The 24,295-nt window shown below is 47.6% G+C and overlaps 1 protein-coding gene across 11 annotated transcripts in view; it reads left to right on the top strand.

Moving 5' to 3' along the window:
• Positions 1-8,353: 8,353 nt before the first annotated feature.
• Jakmip3 (Janus kinase and microtubule interacting protein 3) overlaps positions 8,354-24,295 on the top strand; it is a 133,866-nt gene continuing 117,924 nt past the window's right edge. For 10 of the 11 annotated variants that reach the window (XM_028869408.2, XM_037209527.1, XM_037209517.1 and 7 more), the window contains exon 1: positions 8,769-9,135. The gene's annotated coding sequence lies outside the window, so the exon portion shown is untranslated. The other variant, XM_037209519.1, reaches the window with a different exon arrangement.

Genomic DNA, 24,295 nt, shown 5'->3' with positions numbered 1-24,295 from the left:
TTCTGTATGCATAGGTGTTTTGTCTGCACATATATGTGTGTACCATGTGTGTGCTTGGTGGCTGAGGAGGCCAGAAGAGGGCTTTGGATCCCCTAGGACTGGAGTTATAGGTAGCTGTGAGCTACCATGTGAGTACTAGAAATGAAGGTCCTTTGGAAGAGCAGCCAGTGCTCTTAATCATAGAGCCACCTCTCTAGCCCCCTTATAACTTTTTTTTTTTTTTTTTTTGGTTTTTCGAGACAGGGTTTCTCTGTGTAGCTTTGCGCCTTTCCTGGAACTCACTTGGTAGCCCAGGCTGGCCTCGAACTCACAGAGATCCACCTGGCTCTGCCTCCCAAGTGCTGGGATTAAAGGCGTGCGCCACCACCGCCCGGCTTTATAACTTTTTTTTAAATATAAGATCTCACTATTCTGCCCAGTGTGCTCTGGAATTCTTGAGCTCAAGTGATCCTCCTGCCTCAGTCTCCTAAGTGCCACTGTGCCCAACTACTAATAATTATTGAAACAGGGGCATTAATTTCTCTCATGATCATTATAGAGTTTTGCATTTTTCTTAATACTTCTGTCAAATTTTGCTCTATGTTTTCAGTTATATCTTCGTGTACATATACATTGAAAATTCATATGTCTTCCTAATGAGTTGAATTCTTTGTACTGAGTGGTCATCTTTATTTCTGGAAATGCATGTTGACTTCAGTCTATTTTGTTAGATGGTGAGATAGATATGCCTGCCTTAGGGCAGGGTTGTTGGGGATTTACCCACAGTTTGTTTTCTCTGTTTCATTCACATTTACTTTAAAGATGCTTTTAAGTTTTAGCGGTGTGGAGTGTGCTGGAGAGATGGCTCAGCAGTTAAGAACACTGACTACTCTTCTGGAGAATCCCAGTTTGATTTCGAGCAGCTACATGGGCAGCTAACAACCATCTGTAACTTCTGTTCAAGGGAATCTGATACCCTCTTCTGGTAGCCCAGGCATAGCACACATGTGGTACACAGATATACATGCAAAACACTTACACATATAAAATAAAAAATAAACCTAAAAATTAAAAATAATAGAATGTAGGGCTGGAGAGAGAGAGAGTTCATTAGTTAAGAGTGTTTGCTGCTCTTGCAGAGGACTTAATTGAATTCCTAGTGCCCATGTTGAGCAATTCACAACTGTCTGCAACTCCAGCTCCAGGGGATCCGATGCCATCTTCTGACCTCTGTGGGCACTGCACACACATGGCATACATTTATACAGATTCACATATATCCACAAATAAAAATAATAAAATAGATCTTAAAAAATAAATTTTAGGCCAGGTAGTGGTGGTGCAAGACTTTAATTTCAGCACTTGGGAGGCAGAGGCCAGTCTACATAGTGAGTTCCAGGAAAGCCAGGGCTACACAGACAAACCCTGTCTAAAAACAAAACAAAACAAAACAAAACAAAACAAAACACACACACACACACACACACACACACACACACACACAGGAACCAATAAATGAATAAATAAATACTTTTTAGAATGTGCCTTTATTGCTGAGTACACTTTTTCTATTCTTTGCTTGTTGTTTGTTTTTTCTTTTTTTTTTTTTTCCGAGACAGGGTTTCTCTGCGTAGCTTTGCGCCTTTCCTGGAGCTCACTTGGTAGCCCAGGCTGGCCTCGAACTCACAGAGATCCGCCTGGCTCTGCCTCCCGAGTGCTGGGATTAAAGGCGTGCGCCACCACCGCCCGGCTTGTTGTTTGTTTTTTCAAGACAGGGTTTCTCTGTGTAGAACTTGGCTATCCTGGAACTTACAGAGATCCACCTGCCTTTGCCTCCTGGGTGTTTAGATTGAAGGGGTCACCATGCCCAACTAAAAAAAGTCTTTTGCTTCACTTCCTTTCCTGAAGGGGAGATTTTCTAGATGCAGATTTCTGACAGCTCTCCCTGATTCCTACTTTTTCTTCTTCCAGTAACCCAGGATGCCCTTGAAGTCACAGCAGTTCTCCAGCCTTAGTCTCCCAAGTGCTGAATTGTAGGCATCTGGCCCAAGAATTCTTTTTCCTTTTAAAATGCACAACCTTCACAGGTTTCATGTTTTCCTTGCACATGGACCATGCTAATCATGTGTCATCCCAACTTTGGTAGCAAAGTGCTACCATGGTGAACACTGAGACTTCCTGTATTTTGGAATTCTAAGATTATGTCCCTCCTGCCTTCCATGTGTTCTGCTTAGTGAGTTGTTGGTTTCCTAAGCATGCTCATTGTTTTCTATCTAGATGCTTTCAAAAAGAAAAGAGAGAAGGAGGAAGGATGGGAGGAAGGGAAGAAAGGAAATTGGAGTAGTTGGGCATGGTGATTCATGCTTGTAATCCTAACATTGAGGAGATGGAGGTGGAAGGAGTGTAAGTTTAGGGCCAGCCTGGGCTACATGAGACCGTGTCTCATGAATGAATAAATAAAACAATAAGCAAATAAGATGCAGGTAAGTTCGTCATGAATGAACTGCCTTGCCCTTGCTTGTCCTCTAAGGACTGGACTGCTCTTGATTTGCACCCAGGATTGGGTATTTTTCTCTCTGATCTGAAAGCAAACAGTGTTCTCTTTTTGCAGCTACCCTAGAATCAGGCAGTGAAAGTTCCTTTTTCACCACCCATCACAGTGTAACAGAACCTGCGCTCACTGTGGGAGGCAGTGTTGTGTTGGGATCTGATGGCCACAGCGTTTGAACACCCTGTGTCCAGCAGGTGGCGATGCTTTAGGCGCTTGTGGAATCTTTGGACATGGAGTCTCACAGGCAGATGGAAACTACCAGTGGTCCTGCAGGTAATAGTCACCTCTAGTTCTGGCCAGAACTCTGTTTTCTAATCCTCCAAGATATAAAAATCCATTCCTGAAGTTTCTCCCTCTACAAAAAAGAGCCTCTTCAGCCACCATACTTTCCCCACCAGATGGACTGTCCCCCTCTGAACTGTGAGCCAAAGTAACCCTCTCCTCCCTTCTGGCTCTGCCAGGTATTCTGTGATAGCAACCAGATGTAACTAATACAGCGTGTCTTCATGGTCTTGATTTCACAGCTTGCCAACTCTGCCATCTGTGCTCTGTGCCACAATTTAGTCCTGAGGGACCCAGGCCAGCGTCAGAGTCCTGCTGGCCATATATATTATTTATGTATTTATATGTGCTCTATTTGCATGCATTCTTGCAGGCCAGAAGAGGGCATCAGATCCCATTATAGATGGTTATGAGCCACCATGTGGTTGCTGGGAATTGAACTCAGGTCCTCTGGAAGAGCAGCCAGTGCTGTAACCACTGAGACGTCTCATATTAGAAACAGCACATCTCCAGGCTCCACAGGAAGGAAGCAGCAGCTACCCAGATGCCTGGCTACACACACAGGCATGCCAGGATGGGAGACCAAGAGCCCGTCCCAGCACTAGTTCCTGGTGACCCATGTGACTGGGGCAATGCTGCATAGTGAGAGAAGACAGCTCATTGCAAGTCATGTCTTTCAACACAAAAAGTGAACTTTGGGAACAATATGTACAAAATTTGGGCATATGTTTCTGTTTGCCGAGTAAATTTGAGTGGGGCTCAGAGAGGGGAAGTGATGAGGGGTCTGTAAGGCAACAACACCCTTGCATTTGGCCCTTTTCACCAGCGAAGCTAGTCATGCTCCAAGTGTCTGTGGCACATAAGAACATTGTGTAACAGACTTGATAGGATAACCACAATCACAGCATATGGAATGCATATATATACATATGCACACACACACACATACACACACATTTTCCCCTGAGAAGTCACTTATGGCTTCCACATGGGTCTCAGTAGACAATATATCCTACCATAGTTCATACATCACTAATACCATACAATATAAATTGCCAATTATTACTGGGTATTACTGGATCCACCAAATTTTGAAGACGGGTATATAACACAAAATGCCACTGTAAAAGGGAAGAGGTATGTTTCAGACTTGTTATGGACTGACTTATCTCTCACAAGCCACCAACAATTCATATGTTGAACCCCAGCCTTCAGTGCAACTATTGGAGACAGGTCTTTAAGACATTGGGATGCATAGACATAAAAGAAAGACTGTATGAGAACACAGCAAGAAGATGGCCATGTGCCAATGGAGGTCTCAAGAGAAACCAATGCCACCAGCATCTTGGCCTTGGATTTCTAGTCTCCAGGACCATGGATGATGACTTCCTATGGTCTGAGCTAGTCAATGTGTGCTGTGTTATTAAGAGAGCAGAGACCAGACTGACCTGCCCCGAATCTATCTGAATGTGTCCAGCTTTGAATGATTCTGTTTTCGAAAGCAACAGCCTTGACCTGAGTCACTTCGCTTTGAGTATAAATGCCAAGAAAGACCGACTCTGTACACCTTGTTTACACAAGGGACAGCCATCATCTGTCAGCAAAGCAAAAGACACAAACTGGTGAATAATTTACTCACGTCAATCAATAACGCTACCTGAAAGTACACAAATTATATCAGAAATACCAGGTGCACGAGCTTATCAACCATAGCAGATGCAACCCTGTCATCAGGACTATAAAAAACCAACTACCCTAAGACGAAGATGGAGAAAGAAAGTCTGGTCACCTGGTCACTTCCATGAGCCCCGCCCAGGAGAGCTGTTGGAGGAAAGGACTCCTGCCTCTGTCCCTGGGCTCCAGCCCAAGTGTATCTCCCGATTGACACTCAGTTCATACTAAACTAACTGTACCTTGAACAACCTGCCACCAGAGCTGCACCTGACATCACTGTACCGGAACAGTTCTGTGGTCACAGGTTAGTGCGACTTCTTATCTGGACCCTACAGACTGTTTCCTATGTCTGTAGCCCATTATCACTTCTGTTCCCACTGCCCTCATCATTGTGGGAAGTAGAGTGTGCCATCTGAAAAGCAATATTAGAAATTAAGACTGGAATGTAAGGGGCAGGAGAGCTGGCTCAGTAGTTAAGAGTCCTTGCTGCTCTTTCGGAAGAACTGAGTTCAATTCTCAGCACCCACATTATGTAGTTCACAACCTCCTATAACTCCAGCCTCCAGGGGATCTGATGCTCTGCTCTAGGTTCTGCATATAAACACACACACACACACACACACACACACACACACACACACACGCACGCACGCACGCACGCGCACACACACACACACACACACACACACACACCACATACACACAATAACTAATAAAATAAACCTTTAAGAAAAGATTGGCATGAACCTGTGATTAGCAATGGCCAGCTATCAGGCAAACTCAAGAATACTTGGTCCATTGTAGCCAATGAAACTGATGTAGCTTGTGAATTTTCAAATGTATCTATGTTTCTGATATAACTCACAACAGCCTAACAAACCAAAATCAACATAAGATTATTTCCATTTGGGTGTGCCTGTGCAGTCCTAGCACTTGGGAGGTGGAGGCAGGAGGATCAGGAGTTCAAGGTTAGCCTCAGCTCTGTAGCAAGTTCAAGGTTAGCCTGAGCTATATGGGAATCTGTCTCAAATAAAACATTTAAAAAATAAAGGATCTGGGTATAGTGGCACATGGGTTTTTAATCTCAGAGCATGAGGGGTGTAGGCAAGGTGACCAGGAATTCAATGTCATCCTCAGCTGCATGTCCTAGAGCTCTTCATCTTGTGGTATGGGCAGCTTCCCTCTGAGAGCACTCCTGCTCCCTCCCTGCCCTCCCTGCAGTGAAGGTTTTATGGAAAGGTCCCTAGAACAAGTTGGCTGAGGCATTCAAAGTAGAGCCAGGGTACAGATGATTCTGCCTGCGTGGCTGGTAGAGGCTCCGAGACTCCTGGCAGCACCAGAGCTTTCCAGCTGGCCTGCGATGTGGTCCCACACCTGGGGAGCCAGCAGTGATCTGTCTTCATTGGAACAGACCCTTGTTCTAGGTATGGCTTTGTGTGTGTATGTGAGAGAGAGGGTTTTTCTTGTTTGTTTTGGTTTTTTTTTTTTTTTTTTTTTTTTTTGTTTTTGAGACAGGGTTTCTCTGTGTAGCTTTGCGCCTTTCCTGGAACTCACTTGGTAGCCCAGGCTGGCCTCGAACTCACAGAGATCCACCTGGCTCTTCCTCCCGAGTGCTGGGATTAAAGGCGTGCACCACCATCACTCAGCTAGGGTTTTTCTTTGTGTAGGCCTGGCTGTCCTGGAACTCACTCTGGAGACCAGGTTGACTTCAAACTCACGGAGATCTGCCTGCCTCTGCTTCCTGAGTGCTGGGATTAAAGACCTGTGCCGCCACTGCCCAGCCTGGGGTATGGCTTTTGTTTTCAGTCCACTGAGATTTCTCTGGTATTGTCACCTGGAGACTCAGTGGCTTGACCACCCCCCCACCCCCTGGTGTGTGTGTGTGTGTGTGTGTGTGTGTGTGTGTGTGTGTGTGTGTGTTGAACTCAGGGCCTCACAAATTCTAGTTAGCATTCTACCACGAGCCAAACTCTGACCAGGCTTGTTGCCATTGATGCTAACCCATCTACAACTGCTTCTGAACAAAAACCAAAATCAACCAACCAACCAACAAACAAACAAAACCCAAAGAATCTAGGCACTCTGCTGTTCATGGAACTTACAATTCTTTTTGTTAGCTTGTTTATTTTTCTCTTTAATATGGAGTCTTGTATCTCGCAGGCTGGCCTTGAACTTGAAATCCTTCCATTTTAGCTCCTGAGTGCTGGGATTACAGGCAAAGTCACCACACCTGGCTCCTCATGGTACTTACATTTCTTCCCATGTAGCTGTAATCTCAGAACCTTGGAACAGCTTCTTTAAGGAATCCATTGGCCAAAGCTGGAGAGCAGGCCTTGCAGGGCAGAACCCTGTGCTATCAGATACAATTTCCTGCAATCATTAGTAAGTGGTTCTTGCTTCCTGCCGCCAGGATGGGAGACTGTAGGAACTTTGGTAGAGGTGACCCTCAGCATTGCTCCTAATGGTCTACTTGCAAAAGCATCTGCTTCCAGTGCCCAGTGCTCTGTGCTCTGCTGACTTAGAGCCTTGGCAGTGTGTGTGTGTGTGTGTGTGTGTGTGTGTGTGTGTGTGTGTGTGTGTGTGTGTGTGTGGTGCATGTGTTCTGCTAGATCATGGTCTACCTGAATGAAACTCTTCACTCCAGAGTTCACCCTCCCTGGATTTATCCTGTCATCCAATCCGTCAGCAGCTCAGAACTCACTCTGTCAGGTGAAGGCCCAGACAGAATATATATATATTTGTGGGGTTTGTTGTTTTGTTTTGAGACAGATTCTTATTTTGTAGCCCATGCTGGTCTGATATTTACTCTGTAGCCCAGGTTGACCTCTGACAAACCTCCTGACCCAGTCTTCTGGACTGGGATTATGCCACCACACCTGGCCACATTTAGAAATGGGAAAGAAAATAAACATGGAGGTACAGACCTGTAATCTGAGCTACTTAGAAGGCTGAGGCAAGAATATTGTAAGTTCAAGAGCCTCCTGGCTACATAGCCAGAGGAAGATAGTGAGACCTGTCACAGAATAATTAAAAAAAAAAAAAAAAAAAAAAAAAAAAAAGGGCCGGGCTAGAGAGATGGCTCAGAGGTCTCAGAGGTTAAGAGCACTGACTGCTCTTCCAGAGGTCCTGAGTTCAATTCCCAGCAACCACATGGTGGCTCACAACCATCTATAATGAGATCTGGTGCCCTCTTCTGGTGTGCAGACATACATACAAACAGAACACTGTATACATAATAAATAAATAAATCTTTAAAAAAAGTAAAAAAAAAAAAAAAAAAAAAAGGCCAGTTGTCACTGTGCCTGTAATTCCAGCACTCCGGGGGCAGATGCAGGGGCTCACTGTAAGTTGAGGCCAGTCTGGTTAATATTGTAAGTTCCAGGACACCCAAGGAGCCTATGCTACGGTTAGGTTATTCTATATTAATTTAGAAACAGTGTCTCATTATAAAGCCCTGGCTCCCCCTGGAACTCACTATGTAGTATATAGACCAGGCACAGAGATTTCTGTCTGCCTCAGCCTCCCAATTGCTGGGAATGAAAGGTGTATACCACAATCACTGGATGTGATTTAATTGTCAACTTGGCACAAGCTAGATGGAGTTACCTGGGAAGAGAGTCTCCATGAGAGTTTGTTTACACTGGTCTGACCTGTGGGCATTTCTGCAAGGAATCATCTTAATTAATTGATGTGCGAAGATCCAGTTCCCTGTGGGTGGTACCATTCCTGTGCAGCACCCCCACCCCCCAACTGTATAAAAGTGAAGAAATGGAGCTGGACACAAGCAAGCAAATAAGCCAGCAAGCAAGCAAGCATTCCTTCCTTTCAGTTCTTGACTGCAGATATGATGTAACTAGCTGTTTGAAGTCCCTGCCTTGCGCTTCCCAAAATGATAGACTGGAATTACAAGCTGAAATAACTTATTTGTTCCCTAAGTTGCTTTTCATCAAGGACACTAGGACACCCTATCACAGGGCAAAACAAAACAGTGAGGCAACACAGTGCTGAGATACAGCTTATTGGCAAAACACTTGGCCCTAGGTTCCATCTCCAGTATAAGAAGGGACAGGGGGCAGAGAGAAGCGGGAGGGCAGAGCTGTGAGTGTTGGGATAGAAATAACAATTGCTCGCTGAAGCCTGAAAGCGTTTCTCTCCCCACGGAGCCTTGGAAAGCCGCTCTTGGAGCCGGGAAGCCAAGGGTTAAGGGTTGGAACACCCACGTGCAACTCGCGGGCGCTGCTCATGGCTGCTCACATCCAGCACGCAATGAGGGTGAGTGATTCCTACCACGGATAGTCCCTCATATGCGCGTGGCCCTCGGCGACCCGCAGGCATATTTGAGCTGGCTGGTTTTTAGAACCCCGCCTGGTGCAGCAGGGTCCTCTGCAGCCCCAGGGTCATTTTTCCACAATGTCATTTCTCACTTTAACGGACCTGAGACTTGTTTCTTAAGAATAAGCGAAGCGATCTGGGGAAGCCAGGGGGCGGGCGACACTGGGCCGGCGCCGGCTGGAGCGCCCGCAGGGGCGGGCCGGGGTTCGGGGCGCTGCCCGCGGTGACGCGCGGCCCCCGCCCGCCGCAGCGACACTGCGATGGTTGAGCCGGGCCGTCGGACGCCGCCACCCGAAGCCTGATCGTGGGGAACCTTGGTGAGCAGTGTCGCGGTCCATGGGACCCTACGCACCCCACAGTTGACCGGGGAGGGGACGAGGGGCGCGCTCATCAGGGCCCTTTACGCTCCGCCCGGCACCTGGCGGCGAGTATCTAGGGCCGGCGGATGCGGGCTGGAGGTGGCGCGGGGTGCCGGGATGACACCGGGATGGAGCGAAGTGGTGACGCCCAGAGTGGCTGAGATGGCACCGGAATAGAGAAGGGTGACGACACCCAGGGTGGATGGGATGGCGCAGGGTGGCGACTCTGGGGTGGCACCGGGATGGAGCAGGATGGCACCGGCATGGAGCAGGGTGGCGGGGCTTGCTCGACCTCTCCCTCCTAACCCCCGTGATCAGGGGTCCGGAGGCCTTGCCTGGGTTGGGGGTCTTCTTTGCCTCTCTAGGAGATTTCTCGCGCTCCAATGGCCATTTATTTCACCGCCCCGGTTTCCCGCGGTGTGCGGGAGCAGGGCCAGCCTTGCGCAGGCCTAGGGAGCCGCGGGTGACGCTGCGCTGGGTGTGGACGCGCAGGTGCGCCACCGCCAGGGATTCGCGACTTGTCTCTACAGTACCTCCACCGAGATGGTGCCGCTGGGGCCTTTTTAGATTTTTATTTTGGGGTAGGTGGCTTAAAATTTTCCCAGGTCCCCCTTTCCGGGATGGACATACAGCAGTGGGATGCTGAGGATATGCGGAGGCCACCCAATTACTGTTTGCTTGCGTTTGGGAGTTGGTGAGAGGACACTGGCCTGGCCAGTTTACCGAGGAAAAAGATGTGCCTGTCCATTGACTTCGCCTGTTTAAAAAAAAAAAAAAAAAAAAAACAGGATTTAAAAAAACAAAAAACAAAACCTTCTGCTTCCCGGCTAGATTCAGGCTTTCTCCACAAGGTGGTGAAACGCTCAAAGCCCCCTTTTGCTGGCTGCCTGTAAATATAGGAAGCTGGCGGTGACTCACAGATCTGGGTGCTCACTGGCAGAACAGCAGGACACCAGAAATGGTTCTGGCCGTGGTTGTGGGTCCCAAACTAGGCTTGTGGTGTGGGTGGAGCGAAGAAGGCCAGGGCCTTCTTTCTACCAAGGTGCGGAATTAAAAAAGCAGGGCACAAGGCCGTCTTTGCCCTCTTCTCTCAGAAAGCAAATGTGTGGTTGTGAATTTATACCCTTATAGCATTCACCTGCAGTATTTCACTCTACACTGGGGCGGGGGAAACCTGGTTTACCTTCTTGTAACTAAGCTTTGAGGCACAGAAACGTGTAGACATTGAGAGTGTTTTCTGCAAGAAGAGCGCTGGCCAAACCCATGTGGTTCCATGTGTTTTCTGTGCCTGTGAACCTGTGTCCCCCTGCCAGGGGCTGCCCTGGCAGAGCCAGGTTCCGTGGCTGTAAGGAAATGCAGTACAAACTGGTCTGATCCTAGTTTACAAGAGTCAGCCATGTGCGAGCCACCACAGCTAGTTCACATACTAGGTAAGTACACTTGTGATTTGGAGAGGAAAAGATGGATGTAGGCTGAGTCCTGATGGCCCAAAGAACCTCTCACTAGGGGTCCTTGCTTCCTTGCCTCTCTCATTTCTCACACTGGAAGAATCTGCCACCCACAATGGCAGCTGATAGCAGGTCTGGAGTTTGGGTACCAAAGTTTGTGTTCATTGTAATTTCACAGTCCGGTAGAATGGGAAATGTTATCATAATTAAAAAAAAATATTGCTGGGCGTGGTGGCTCATACCTGTAATCCCAGTACTTTGGAGGCTGAGGCAGGAGGATTGCTTTGAGTTGGGGCTGGGCTACAGAATATGACCTTGTCTCAATACTGAGTTCAATAAAAAGTTGTTATTACGAGAAACGGAAAGATAAGAAAGAGGATCCCTGTCATAAGCAGCGGTGCAGGCATCGTCCTGATTCTCTTAGGGCGGGGGTTGCACGTGAATCCTTCTCCATCCGCTTGCCTAGGTCTCTAGTGAGAACAGCGTGGTCTTCTCCATCAGAACATCCAGATGGGCTCTTTCCCCACCTCCCTTCTATTTTTGGCTTTATTGTGGCAGGTGAGAGCACTTTTCAGGATGTCTATCCTCCTAACAGATTCTAAGCATAATGGTTTCGGTGTGAAATGTCTCCCACAGGCTCATGTGTGAACATCTTGTCTCCAGAGCCCCAGCCGCCGAGCCCCCTGCTGTGAAACTGAACTACAAAAAAACCCACTCCTCCTCTAAGTTCCCCTTGACCTAGTATTAGGTGGCAGCGACAAGAAAAGCCACACATAGAGTTCATAACACGCCTAGTGTCAAGCATGGCCAATTATCAGCTGTGAGCACAGCGTCCTATAGTAGATATCTAGAGCGTGTGTCTGCTCCCACCGCCCACCATTGCAATCTTATGAATGTCTGGCTTGACCGTGGTGGATACCTCACAAGTGGAGCCATGTGTCCCTTTCCTGCCTGTGATTGGCTTGCTTGACTTTCCACAATATCCTTAAGCAGCATGTTCAACCATGCTACTGTACATAGTGCAAATCCTTCTTTGTCAAAACCAATATCTCACCATATGTACCCCACAGTTTTCAACCCCCCCCCTTTTTTTGGTTTTTCGAGACAGGGTTTTTCTGTGTAGCTTTGCTCCTTTCCTGGAAATCAGTTGGTAGCCCAGGCTGGCCTCGAACTCACAGAGATCCACCTGGCTCTGCCTCCCGAGTGCTGGGATTAAAGACGTGCACCACCACCGCCCGCCTGGCTCAGTCCCTTCTTGATGAGTGCTCTTAGCCCACTTTACGTGAATGGGTTTGCTATGGGGCACTACAATATCATGAGCGTGTTTTAGGGAGTCGGAAGTTGGCTGGGAGGGAAGTGGCCTCAGGAGGGCTATGTGTACTCCACTGGGCTTGCCTTGTCCTGGTGTGGTTGTGTGTGGGAGCAAGGAATGGTGCTGAGGAAGAGGACAGCACCAAGGGCTGTGTTCCCGAAACTGCTGTCCCAGCTTGGGTACAGGTGCCACAGCCTGGAGCTGGGAAGAGCATGCTGCTAGCAGTGTTCACAGCCCGGTTGGGTGTTTCCTTTGAGTGTTAAGAATATAGGAGGCTTGGTTAGGGTGCAGCCCACACTGGCTATTCTAGGCCAGCAAGGCTACTATATCCACCAGGTCTCCTCAAACCCTGTAGGTATACTCTATGGTTGATGGTTGTCTAGGAATAGAGAGACTTGAACAGAAGTCTTTGCCTGGTATGGCTGGCACAGTAAAGGGAACAGCTGAGCTGCAGAGGGGCTTAAACTGTCCCTGGCAGTAGATGGAACTCAAGGGCAAGGTCTATTGTGGTGTCCACACAGATCGTCACCTTTTAGGAAACCTGGTCTGCCCCGCTGAGGCCCTGGCACCCTTTTCATGTTGTGCATCTCTTTCTTCACTCCCCTGTGTAGTAAGCCAGCTTGAATTACCTAGTGTTTCTTGTCCCTAATGGGACTGGAGAATCAGAGGGCAGGTCCAGCATGGAGCATTTTTACCACTGGGGCCTTGCTGGCCTTACAGCTATGCGTTGATGCTTTGGATTCCTCTGCAGCTCTGATACTCTTCAGAGAGCAGACATAAGCAGTGGACTGTGCGCCCAGAAATCCACTTGAGTCGGCACCAAACAATACCATGAAACATCCCTTCCTACTGGCTTATTTGCTTTCTTTCTCTCTCCCATTCTTTCTTCTTTCCTCTTTTGTGTATGTGTGTGCACACACGTGCATGCACAGTCATGATGGGTGCACACATCATTATCACACGTATATGGAGGTTAGAAGTAAACATTGATCCTCGACTTCCGTCTTGAGACAGGGTCTCTTGTTCTTTGCCACTGCACATGTTAGGCTAGCTGTCTCCAGAGCCTCTGGGATTCTTCTGTCTCCACCTCCCATCTCACAGTAGCGGCACTAGGATCACAGACACAGGACCCACACCTGGCTTTTCCACATGGAAAAGGTTTTTATACTTTCATAGAGTGTTTAAAACCTATTGAACTATCTCTCACACCTCTTTTTCTTTTCCTACTTTTCCTTTTTTATTTCTTTTTTTCTTTTGTTGTTTCAAGGCAGTGTCTTGTTGTGTAACCTAGGCTGGCTTGGGTTGAACTGGCTATGTAGCCCAGCTTGGCCTCAAACTGATGGCAAATCTCCTGTCCTAGCCTCTTGTTTGTGGGGATTATAGGTGTACAACAACATACCTAACTTTTTGACTGCTTCTTTTCTTTTCTCTTCTTTCCTTCTTTCCTTCTTTCCTTCTTTCCTTCCTTCCTTCCTTCCTTCCTTCCTTCCTTCCTTCCTTCCTTCCTTCCTTCCTTCCTTCCTTTCTTCCCTTTTGAGACAGGGTTTCTCTGTGTAGCTTTATACCTTTCCTGGAACTCGCTCTGTAGACCAGGCTAGCCTTGAACTCACAGAGATCCGCCTCCTCTGCCTTCCGAGTGCTGGGATTAAAGGTGTGGGCCACCACCGCCCAGAGACAGCTTGCTTTCTAAATTGGCTGTTACCCCTCTGCTGATGTTTTATGGCCTTTGTATTGTATCCAGTTTTGTTACACATACATGCTCCTGCTACACCCAGGCCATCTTAGGTTCTAGGCTGGTGTCTTTTAGAGTGGAGACACGCAGAGCAGGATTGTGCTGCCCCAGTGCTCACCTTTGATAGGTTGGCAGGTGCGTGGTTTTTTGCCACTTGCAGCAGGCATTGGTGAAGCCTGTGTCCTCAGCAGTTCAGAATGAAATGTCAAAGAATCACCAGGAAGCCTGAGTTAGGGGACCTTCCAGCCACCACCAGCTCAGCTGAAATTCCGGAGAGAGGAACCTTCTGGAGCCAGGACTTGGGAGCCTGTGTGCTCTTCCCTGGGCTCTAAGGTGAATGATCTTCTGCCATCCCCCTACCCCTTGGGAGGAGAAGATTATTTTGGAAGTAAGCCAGGAACTGAGATTCAAGATCTTCTCCTTCTGTGTACATGTCCAGCATGAACTCTGACTCTATCTCAGAGTGGAGACTGGCCAGGTAGGGCTACCCAGTGGAGGCCTTTCTGGAGGTACCAGAGAAAGCTGCTGTCTCCCACTGTCCCTAGGGATTCCATTACATGATAGGCTTAAAGAGGGATGGGGGGACTTTGTAGGCTGTGTGTGTTTTAACTGTGGCAAAATATACACGTTATAAAATTGGACACCTGAACCTCTTGTCTTGAGCAGTGCATGGTTCTGTGGCATTAAGTACATGTATACTTTTGCAAAACCATAATGGTCGTTACCTACCTCCGGCTCTGTTTTCATCTTGCAAAACTGAAACTTTAGGGGCCGGAGGAACAGCTCAACAGTTAAGAGCCCTTTCTGCTCTTCCAAGTGTTAGAAAAAAAGAATAATCTTGGTGTCACACAAAGGAATTTTTTTTTAATAAAAATCTATTTCTTTTTGATAGAAGGGTGTGCCATGATTCAAATAGGCTAGTAAGCACACCAGGGTGGGAGGAATCCTGGGTCTTTAAGGCAGGTGCTGACTGTCCACAGGGGCCTTTGTGTAAATAGCAACTTTAACAGGTGGGAGAGATTAAAGATGGGGGAGACTTGTGGGATACTGACTCTTGGCAGGCTGGCTACCTCCGACAGAATAAGCCTCTTTTCTCTCAAGAGGACCTGAGTACAGTTCCTGGCACCCATGTTGGGCATCTCATGAGTGCCTGTAACTTCAGCTCCAGGAGATCTACACACTCTTCTGGCTTCTGTAGAAACCTGCACATGTAGACACACAGACATATAAATCCAAAAGTAATAAAAAGCTTTTTAAAAACTCTGAAACTTCATCCCCTTAGATGCCAACTCTTCATGTAACTCCTCTGTCCCTGTTTCCGATCTGACTCTTCTGGGGACATCAGAAGTGAAATCACAGTGTGGACCTTCAGTTGTGACTGACTTATCTCACCAAGCATCATTTCTTCAAGTCTCACCCATGCTGCACGGTGATGTTCGTCTGTGTTGCTAAGTGTGCTGGCATCCCCTTCTGTCCTCTTCTTTTTAATTGATTTTTTAAAATTCATGTGTGCATGTCTCTGGTGTCAACAGGCTAGAAGAAGGATGGCATCCGGTTCCCTGGAGCTGGAGTTGCAGGCAGTGTTTAGCTGCCTGACATGGGTGCTGGTATTGAACTAGTATCCTTTGGAAGAGCAGCAAGTGCTCTTAACTGAGAAGCCATCTCGCCTTCTTTCCTTCCTTCTTAAGGCTGGGGAGGACCATTAGCTGTTTGCATTTATCCTTCATTGTATGTGTGTGTTGTCCACATTTTTACCTTGTGTACAGTGCCTCTGTGAACATGGCTGTGGGAATAACTGAGGTTGTTTTTATACTGTCTATATCCAGAGTCCACTATGAACATAGCTGTGTGGATGCCAGAGCCACTCTTTATTTATTTATTTTGAAATAGGGTATCACTATGTAGCCCTGGTTGACCTCAAGCTCACAGAGATCTACCTGCCTCTGCTTCCCAAGTGCTGAGATTAAAGCTGTGTGCTGTGCTTATCCCTGAGACCTTCTTTTTGTTTGTTTGTTTTGTTTTTGTTGTTTTGTTTTTCAAGACAAGTTCTCTCTGTGTACCCCTGGGTGTCCTGGAACTTACTTTGTAGACCAGGCTGGCCTCAAATTCAGAGATCCACCTGCCTCTGCCTCCTAAGTACTGGAATTAAAGTTGGGCATCCCCACCCCCTGGGTGAGACCCTTTCCAAACAAAACAAAACAAACAAAAAACCCAAAGCAACAACAAAAACAACAAATTAAAAAAAAAACAAACCCCAAAGCACTGCCTCCACCCAGAGTGGAGCCCCGGATTATATGACAATCTCTTTGAGGTGCTGTTGTGCTGTTTCCACGGTGCCAGCCTCAGTTTCCATTCCCACCAGTGGTATAAAAGGTCACAGTTTCTACACAGCACTTGCTTTTTCTTCATGCTGTGGGCACTCACCATCCTGCGGCTGCGAGGTGGCGTCTCACTGTGGTTTTGATTGGCATGTCTGTGGTGGTTATTGACAGCAAGCATCCACTCCTGTGCTTGCTGCCATCTCTCCGCTGGTGTCTGTCTTCCTCTTGACATCTTTGGGGGGGACCCATCTGCTTCTCCCAGTAGATTTTAAGCTTTTTTTTTTTGAGAAGATCCATGCTTGACTCTCTTCCCTACCTCCTGGGTGCAGTTAAGGAAGGCTACCGGTGGAGTACAGATCCCCCATACCTTCCAAGTGTTAGAGGGAGCCTGCAGTGCAGTGGGCAAAGTAGATGGAAAATTAAGGCATTTGTTTATAGTGCTTTACTAAACTAAGCTTTATGTTTAGATTTTTTTTGGGGGGGGGATAAATTTACACAGTGGCATCTCTTGGTGGTAAGCACCTTTTCTCCTGGGGTTGCACAGATATGAGGACACATATCCAGCCCTGGCACACACAGGAGAATTCCCCCATGCCAAGAGTCCTCCCCCCTCCAGCCCTGTTGCCCCGACAGGAAGAGGTAGCTCTGTTTCCTTGGCACATTAGCTCAGCCCCTGCACTTCACAGGAACAGGCCCACCTGGCTGTGCCTTTGTGTCTGGGCTCTTCCATGAGTGCTGTGTGTCTGGGTTGACCCACTTTCATCCGAGGCAATAATTCTTTCATCGTTGCTGAGTAGTGTTCCGGTGTCTGGTTACATCTCTCTTTCCTCCGTTCACCTGCCAGTCTGGGGCCCTCATGAAAAAGTGCATTCCTGATACTCTTTCTCTTTTTCTCCTCCTCCTCTTTTGCCCTGGCTGTCCTGGATCTCACTCTGTAGACCAGGCTGGCCTCAAACTCACAGAAATCCCCCTTCCTCTGCCTCCTGAGTGCTGGGATTAAAGGCACACACCGCTATGCCTGGTTTGATATTCTTTTTCTAAAAAGCAAAGTTTTATTTTATTTTATTTTATTTTGGTTTTTCGAGACAGGGTTTCTCTGTGTATCTTTGGAGCCTGTCCTGGATCTCACTCTGTAGCCCAGGCTGTCCTTGAACTCATGGAGATCTGCCTGCCTCTGCCTCCTGAGTGCTGGGATTAAGGTGCAAAGTTTTATTTTTACCCAAATCTGTTTGAGTTTATTTGTTTGTTTTTTAAAAAACATTGATGTGTGTGTGCGTGTGCGTGCGCATGTGTGCATGTGTGTAGGTGGAAGGACAATTTGCAGGAGTCAGTTCTCTCCTTCCATCACGTGGATTCCCGTCATTGAACTCTGGGCATCAGATTGGCAGCAGATGCCTTCACCCACTGAGTCATCTTGCTGGTCCTAATTATTTATTGTCCAATTAAATGTTTTAGATGAGCATACAAAGTAATGAGTTATACCAGGGTGCCTTCATACATATGTTAAAATTATAATTAAGTTTTGGTTAGCATACAAAGAAATGGGTTTCACTATGTCATTTCCGGACACAGATACCATGTTTTATTCTCATTTATCCCTCCCCAGCTTCCCTCCTCTGTCCCCTCTTCCTTTTGCTGGTCCCTTCCTCCCCACTTTTCCTCCCTCTTCCCCCCTGCCCCTCCACTCCCCTTTCCCCCTCCCCCTGATTTCATGTCACTCTTACCCTGTTACCATCTCCTCTCCCTACTTTCTCTCCCTTTACACCTCTTCTTCCCTTTAATCCTAGCACTCAGGAGGCAGAGGCAGGGGGGTTTCTGTGAGTCTGAGGTCAGCCTGGTCTACCTAATAAGTTCCAGTCAGGGCTACACAGTGAGGCTTTGTTTTACAAAAAAGTGGAAAATGGACTATCAACCTATCCTTATTCTCTGTCTCAGAGTCCCGTCCTTGGTCCTCAGGTTGTACCAGTGGTGTGTGCTCTGGCTCAGCCTTCCTGTTTTCCATGACCTGGAGGCTGGGGAGGCCACTGGTGTATTTGGAGATGTTGTTTGTCACTTGAGTTTATCTGATGTGTCATGATCAGAAGGAGGATGTGATCTGGGACAAGAACACCTCAGCAGGGACATTGGGCCCACCGTGTTGGACGTCCTGTAGTTCCCAGGACCAGTGCTCCTGCCCTGTGTGAGGTGCTCTGTAAGGTGGCAGCTTTCCCTTGCCTGTCGTCGTCAGGAAATGGCATGTGGAGCCCGTGCAGTCATTTCCTGCTTCTGACTCCAAAACTGCACACTTGCACCTTGTGGACTCTGGTGGGGCGCCCCCAAGGCTGCAAGCCCCTTCTTCCCATTTACACCCACTAAGTGGAGTTTTGTGGTGAGGACAGGTGGCTCCCACTTCTTGGGGATGAACTTATTTCAATCAGCAGAGGACTCTGGTAGTTGCTTTATGCCAAGGCTAACTTCCAGGGATCACAGCCTTTACTTAGCTTTATAAATGTCTCTAGCTTCAGCTTTCAGAGACAGGGAGGCCCCTGCGAGCTCTCCACAAGCCTGGGTCAGGGGACAGGCTCTCACTCTGCAGCCCAGGCTGGCCTTGGGCCTTCTGCAGAGCTGGGATGACATGAGTGCACTGACAACACCTAGCTCTGCATCCCGAGCTTGATGCCTGTTTGCTCTTGCTTCTGGAACTTAATTGATCTTTGTGCCTGAAAGCCGTGGAGGTTTGTCTTTAGCTTTGATGTCTCGTAGTTTTACTAGATATGTGCTGAAGTCAATAAACTGGATTTAGTTTTCTAGGGGCCTGGGGAGCCCTTTGAAATTCAAGTTTTTTTTTTTTTTAATCTATATGGGAAGCTTCCTTGTTATAGCTTTAAACTTTATTTATTTATTTATTTTTATGTGCATGAACATTTTTGACTGTGTATATGCCAGTGCAGTGTGTGTGTACAGTGTCCAAGAGGGCCAGAAGAGGGCGTTGGATCCCCTGGAACTGGAGTTACAGAAGGTTTGAACCTCCATGTGGGTGCTGTAGTAACACATGTCCCTGGAAGAGCAGCCAGTGCTCTTAACAGCTGAGACATTCTCCAGTTCCCCTGGTTATAGTTTTAAGTCGTCTCTAGGTATTTGTATATCTGCCTTTGCCTCTCCTCTCTTCTCCTCTCCTCTCCTCTCCTCTCCTCTCCTCTCCTCTCCTCTCCTCCCCTCCCCTCCCCTCCCCTCCCCTCCCCTCCCCTCCCCTCCCCTCCCCTCCCTTGCCCTCCCTTCCCTTCTCCTCTCCTCTCTTCCCCTCCTCTTTCCTTACACTGTAGCCCAGGCTGGCTTGGAATTCACTGTGTAGCCCACACTGGCCTTGAACTCATTATGGATTCTGCATAGTCTATTCAGTGGCCGAAGTGGCTGAAAATTAAATACGTGAGCTCTGTAGACCAGGCTGGCCTCAAACTTTGAGATCCACCTGCATCTGCCTCCTGGGTGCTGGAATTAAAAGCATACGCCACCACGCCAGGCTCTTTTAATGTTTTCTCTGTGTCATTTTATTTTTTTGGATTTCCTGCCTTACTGATCATCAGTGTCTCTTATTAAATTTTCATTTGAGTCTCTTCTCCCTTGAGCATCTTAATATGAATTTCTCATTTTTAAGATATTTTTTTCTTATCTCTGCACTTGGGAGGTAGAGGCAGTTGGATCTCTGTGAGTCTAGGGCCAGCCTGGTCTATGGAGTGAGTTCTAGGACAGCCAGACCTACACAGAGAAACCCTGTCTCAAAACAAACAAACAAACAAATAAACAAACAAACAAACAAGAGGTATTTTTTCTTCTAGTCATTTCAATAATTCTTTCATTTCTTCTTTTTTTCTGTCAATTTTGGCTTTGCTGTTTTTCTTGTTTTACACCCTCATGACAGGATATCCTATAGTCCAAGTTGGCTTTGAACTCACGGTGTAGATGAGGCTGGCCTTGAACTACTGATCATCCTGCCTCCACCTCCAGAATGCTGGTTCCTTGTTCAGTTTTCCTCGTGTGAAGTCTCGTTTCTCAGTCTCTCCAGTTCTCTCCATGGACTTGGCTTTTCTGTATAGGATTGCTCTGAGGGCACACTGAGTCAGGTTGCTAGAATCCAGGCATCCCAATGACAGCTTTCTCTTTCTCCTTTTCTCCCTCCTTTCCTCCATCATCCCCCACCTCCCTTCTTCCCTCTGTGTAGCCCAGACTGGCTTGGAGCTGGCCTGTTCTCTGACCTCAGCCATCTCAGGCTAGGATTCCAAGTGTGTACACTGTGCCCAGTTGTCCTTGCCTCGTTAGGCAAGAGCTGTAGCAATGAGATACAATCCTAGACCTTAGATTTTTATGGGTGGCTCTGAGTATTGAACCTGGGCTTCAAACAGTCTAGGCAAGCCCTCTGCTGTGGAACTACATCCTCGTCCCTACCCTTAACCTCTCTTTAAGTCACATGTCTGCTCTTTTCTCAGGAGGTGGCATTCTGGGTTCTTTGAGATCCCTGCTATGACCTGGCCAGCAACTGCCCAGTGTCCTCTAGCTGGTGGCTCTCACTGCCCAGTGTCCTCTAGCTGGTGGCTCTCACTGCCCAGTGTCCTGAAGCTGGTGCCTCTCCCTTGCCTGGGCTGTGCACGCCTTCCTTCCCCGTCTGTGTTTGTGAGTTTTCCAGGCCTTCCTTTGCTTCCCATAAGGGCCTGAGGCTGGAGTGGGTGAACAGCAGGAGCGATGCAGACTGGGGTCTGTTCCTTTTCTTTTCCACTCACATTTGCTCGGCAGCTTTGGTGTTTTCTGTCTTTAAGTGTAGATTTGTGAAGACTTCTTAAGGCTGTGGAGTTATTTGTATGGTTTAGGGAGTTGATTAGTCCAATCATGCATGACCTTCCAGGATGACCATTCTTGTACAAGTCTGTGGACACTTTAGTATTTCCGGGGCAATTCCTCAGAGTAGAATTGTTGGGCCATAGGATAGGTGTGTATGTGTGTTTGTGTGTGTGTGTATATGTGGTTATATGTGTGTGTGCATATGTGGTTATGTGTGTGTGTGTGTGTGTGTGTGTGTGTGTGTGTGTGTGTGTAGCTCAGAGGTTGATATTAATGTCTTCTGAAGTCCATCTTTACCTTATTTTTGGAAGCAGGGTCTCTCAAGAAATCTGGAGCTCACTGATTTCACTAGACTGGCTGGCCAGCAAGTCTTGGGATCCTTCTATCCCTGCCTCCCAGCCAACTGTTTTAGGACTGACAACTGGCACTCTTGCTGTCCCTTCTGTCGCTTCAGGAGCCTTTCAATGGCTGTGAAAGTTGGGCTCTTGTTTGGGAAGTGGGCAGCAAGCTATTTCCACAAGAGTCCTTTGGTTCTTGGTAGGTAGAGAAGTTAGTTCACCACCAAAGGACTCTAGACTCTTCTCAGAGTCCTCACAGAAAGCCTCAGAGAGGCTGGATCAGGTGTGAAGTGGGCTGTCCCAGTATCCATGACAAATGCTCTCTAGTGATGTGAGGGGCACACACCAAGTTGTACTTTGGTGCCTTGTGTGCAGAACATGAGCAGCATTGGAGAAATGATGTGAGTGAATTAAAACACAATCTTTCTCCCCCAGCACTAGAGGGCATTTGTCATGGATACTGGGATGCCAGTCAGCTTTGCCAGAACTCCTGGTGACGGCAATGGAACCAAATGGGGGAAAGAGACGTTGTGGCAAAGCACTGTCATGGTCCACATGGCAGCAGAACCAGTGGCAGGAGCTGGGTGTGTAAGTTGCCTCCAGTCTCAGCTTTAGTTAATGCTGGCTTGTGTGTCATGTCCCTGCCTGCCTGACCTTCCTGTTTCTTTCTTTCTGACATCTTAAACCTTTTGTTTGAACTTGAGAACACTGCCAGCAGGAGCTTAGCACTGGTGTCCTGGTTTTGACTCCTGTCACACCAAAGTTTGTGTGCCTTCATACTAATAAATTAGCATTCTCCCCATGAGAACTGTGGGTCTCAAACCCCAATTTCCTCATCTGGTTCAAAGACTCTGAGGAGAAATTTCAGCCCCACCTATACACTGGAATTTGACAAGGAACAATGTCATTTTAAATTAATTTTCAAAGTTTTGTTGACCCTGGTCTACCTGGGCACTATGCTGTCCTTGTCTGTCTGTCTGTCTATGCTTACCAGCATTGGCTACACTTGTCATTATGTGTGAGTGTTTGGGTGACTTTTCTGTTATTATGATATTCAGCTTACAAAGAAGAAAGGTTTATTTTGTAATGATGGCAGAGGCCATGACTAACTTCTAGGATCACTGGGCTGTTGATGGCCCTGCACGTCATAGATGAGATGGCACTGCACATCGTAGATGAGATGGCACTGCACAGCATAGATGAGACGGCACTGCACATCATAGATGAGATGGCACTGCACAGCATAGATGAGATGGCACTGCACAGCATAGATGAGACGGCACTGCACATCATAGATGAGATGGCACTGCATATCATAGATGAGATGGCATTGAGATGGCACTGCACAGCATAGATGAGACGGCACTGCGCATCATAGATGAGACGGCACTGCACAGCATAGATGAGATGGCACTGCACAGCATAGATGAGATGGCACTGAACAGCATAGATGGCACTGCACATTGTAGATGAGATGGCACTGCACAGCACAGATGAGATGGCATTGAGATGGCACTGCACATTGTAGATGAGATGGCACTGCACATTGTAGATGAGATGACACTGCACAGCATAGATGAGATGGCACTGCACAGCATAGATGAGATGGCACTGTACAGCATAGATGAGATGGCACTGCACATTGTAGATGAGACGGCACTGCACACCGTAGATGAGATGGCACTGCACAGCATAGGTGAGATGGCACTGCACAGCATAGATGAGATGGCACTGCACAGTATAGATGAGATGGCACTGCACATCATAGATGAGATGGCACTGCACATTGTAGATGAGACGGCACTGCACAGCATAGATGAGATGGCACTGCACAGTATAGATGAGATGGCACTGCACAGCATAGATGAGATGGCACTGCACAGTATAGATGAGACGGCACTGCACAGCATAGATGAGATGGCACTGCACAGTATAGATGAGACGGCACTGCACAGCATAGATGAGACGGCACTGCACAGCATAGATGAGATGGCACTGCACAGCATAGATGAGATGGCACTGCACAGTATAGATGAGATGGCACTGCACATCATAGATGAGATGGCACTGCACAGCATAGATGAGATGGCACTGCACATTGTAGATGAGATGGCACTGCACACCATAGATGAGATAGCACTGCACATCGTAGATGAGATGGCACTGCACACTGTAGATGAGATGGCACTGCACAGCATAGATGAGATGGCACTGCACACCGTAGATGAGATGGCACTGTGCATCATAGATGAGATGGCACTGCACAGCATAGATGAGATGGCACTGCACACCGTAGATGAGATGGCACTGTGCATCATAGATGAGATGGCATTGTACAGCATAGATGAGATGGCACTGCACACCGTAGATGAGATGGCACTGTGCATCATAGATGAGATGGCATTGCACAGCATAGATGAGATGGCACTGCACACCGTAGATGAGATGGCACTGTGCATCATAGATGAGATGGCACTGCACAGCATAGATGAGATGGCACTGCACAGTATAGATGAGACGGCACTGCACAGCATAGATGAGATGGCACTGCACAGCATAGATGAGATGGCACTGCACAGCATAGATGGCACTGCACACCGTAGATGAGATGGCACTGCACACCGTAGATGAGATGGCACTGCATGTCAAGGCACGGGAGGCTGCTCATCTAATGGTGGTCAGGAAGGCTCTGCAGTCCCAGTGTCCCCTTCAAGGCACACCCTCTAACCTCACATCCTCCACTAGAACCTACCTCTTAAAGGTCCTACCACTTTCCAGACTTTCAAACTGGGTCTTTGGGGAACTCCTTCAAGTCACCACAGTACTCACGGCTCAAATTCTGGCCCTATAGTCTAACATCTGGCACAGCCTGCCTTATTTCCAGTGGGTAGTGTGCTTTGGGCACATCCTCTTTCCTTGTTGCATTCTGCCTTTCCAAAATCTTGATCTTTTCCCTAGCTTGGCCTGTGAGGCTTGGATAAGGAAGGTGCCGAGAGCCAGGTGTCTGGAAATGGTAGCTATGGCACATCCCTAACAACTCCTGCTACTTAACTGTTGTCCAGGAGGCAGATAAAAGCCTTTGAAATGTACATGTATAAAAGCCTTGGCATTGAGGGATGTCCCACAGGGTGGGTCTCACATCTGGAGAAGGGGCA

This window comes from Peromyscus leucopus, chromosome 1, assembly GCF_004664715.2.
Source record: "Peromyscus leucopus breed LL Stock chromosome 1, UCI_PerLeu_2.1, whole genome shotgun sequence".
Classification (NCBI taxonomy): domain Eukaryota; kingdom Metazoa; phylum Chordata; class Mammalia; order Rodentia; family Cricetidae; genus Peromyscus; species Peromyscus leucopus.
This window is presented reverse-complemented; position numbering and strand designations above follow the sequence as displayed.